This window comes from Carcharodon carcharias (assembly GCF_017639515.1).
Source record: "Carcharodon carcharias isolate sCarCar2 chromosome 30 unlocalized genomic scaffold, sCarCar2.pri SUPER_30_unloc_1, whole genome shotgun sequence".
Classification (NCBI taxonomy): Eukaryota; Metazoa; Chordata; class Chondrichthyes; order Lamniformes; family Lamnidae; genus Carcharodon; species Carcharodon carcharias.
In genome coordinates this window covers 58,356-59,988 of record NW_024470683.1, presented here as the reverse complement: position 1 = coordinate 59,988, position 1,633 = coordinate 58,356, and the positions used below count along the sequence as shown (strand labels likewise).

At 46.9% G+C, this 1,633-nt stretch overlaps 1 non-coding gene across 1 annotated transcript; it reads left to right on the top strand.

The window, feature by feature from the left end:
* Positions 1-278: 278 nt before the first annotated feature.
* Positions 279-494, top strand: LOC121274135. Its single transcript, XR_005942174.1, has one exon. It is a non-coding gene; the product is annotated as a small nucleolar RNA U3 (small nucleolar RNA).
* The last annotated feature ends 1,139 nt before the right edge of the window (positions 495-1,633 follow it).

Genomic DNA, 1,633 nt, shown 5'->3' with positions numbered 1-1,633 from the left:
GTTTATTACGAGTAACAACCGTATGCAGCTCTGCACAAGCCTTGATCTTGCCTGGGTCCTAACAGTTACATAGGCTGATTATTTGACTATATGCCTGACTCATAAGGTATACATAAAGTCTCACTGATAGAGAGTCACAGACAGGAGGGAACATCTGCAGTAGAGATCACAGGCAATAGCGAACATCTAACATGGAGGCTGTACCAGCCTCACACACGGTGATATCACTGCAATGTCACTAGGCAGGTTCTTAACGGTACATGTCATTGTCCGCATACATGAATACACTTTTAGGGATCATTTCTATAGTTATTTACTTGAGAAATGTGTTCTATAAAGGTCGGTCTCACTAACCACGAGGAGGAGTTACAGCATTTCCTTCTGAGTGTGAAGTGGGTGAGAAGTATTGCTTTTTGCAAAATCTTTAACCATTGATGATGGTTCTCTTTTCTTAATGTGAGGGAAGTGGAGGAAGAAAATGCATTCTGAGTGGTACATGAATGCAATATCGTAACGATGTCCACTACAGAGTTCACCGCCATAACGTGGTAGGTGACAGGGTACTGAGATCAGCAGCCCGTCTGCTGTATTTGAACAAATGATCAAGAGTGGACTGAGCTTAATAACAAGCCAATTGGCCTCAGTGATATGCTGCCCACTCTATAATACGCCAGCTGGCTTAGAACAGAATTAAAAGGCAATTGGAAATTCCCTCAATTCAGCAAAAACCCCTTCCATTTCCAACCACAATTTTAACCACAATTGAGGGAAATGGAATTAGAAATATTTGGACAACAGCTAAGGAGTTTAATTTCTAAACAAGCAGAATCGCAGAATACAACTCTCAAAAGATTGGCAAAGAAAGATTCTAGAATCTGATATGCTAAAATAGAAATGCAGAAAGAAAAACGCACATTTATTTCTCAGGGCCTCAGGGTTTATATAGCAGGGCCTCAGGGTTTATATAGCAGGGCCTCAGGGTTTATATAGCAGGGCCTCGGGGTTTATATAGCAGGGCCTCAGGGTTTATATAGCAGGGCCTCGGAGTTTATATAGCAGGGCCTCAGGGTTTATATCGCAGGGTCTCAGGGTTTATATCGCAGAATTTTGCCCTTGTCTGGCGGGCTCGGTGGGGGTTGGGGGGGTGGGGGGTTGGGCAGGGGTAATTAGGAAGCCGTCTGCGGCCCGCCATCGGGGCCGGACTGCGATTTCACACTGGGCGGGCCAATAACGCCCGGCCCCACGTGAAACGGGTGCTGAGCGGCGCCGAGCGCTGCCTGTGTGGGGGGTGGTGAGCGGGGGTGAGTGCTGCCTGTGTGGGGGGTGGTGAGCTGGGGTGAGTGCTGCCTGTGCCGGGGTTGGTGAATGGGGGTGTGTGGGGTCCATTGCGTGTGCACATCAGTGTGCGCTGGAAAATCTCCCTGAGGCACGGAACTGCGTCAGTGAAATGAACAGCTTTCCAAAAAGAAAATAAAGGTTTTAAAAACATTTAGAAACATATCCCCTCGTGTGTGACTCTGTCCCCTGAGTGGGGACATGCTATAAATGAAGTGTAAAAGGTTTTATTTCATGTTTGTTTGCTGTTCGAAACCTCGTTTCGCCCGTGGATGAGGTTTCCTTAAAAAGTGCCCAG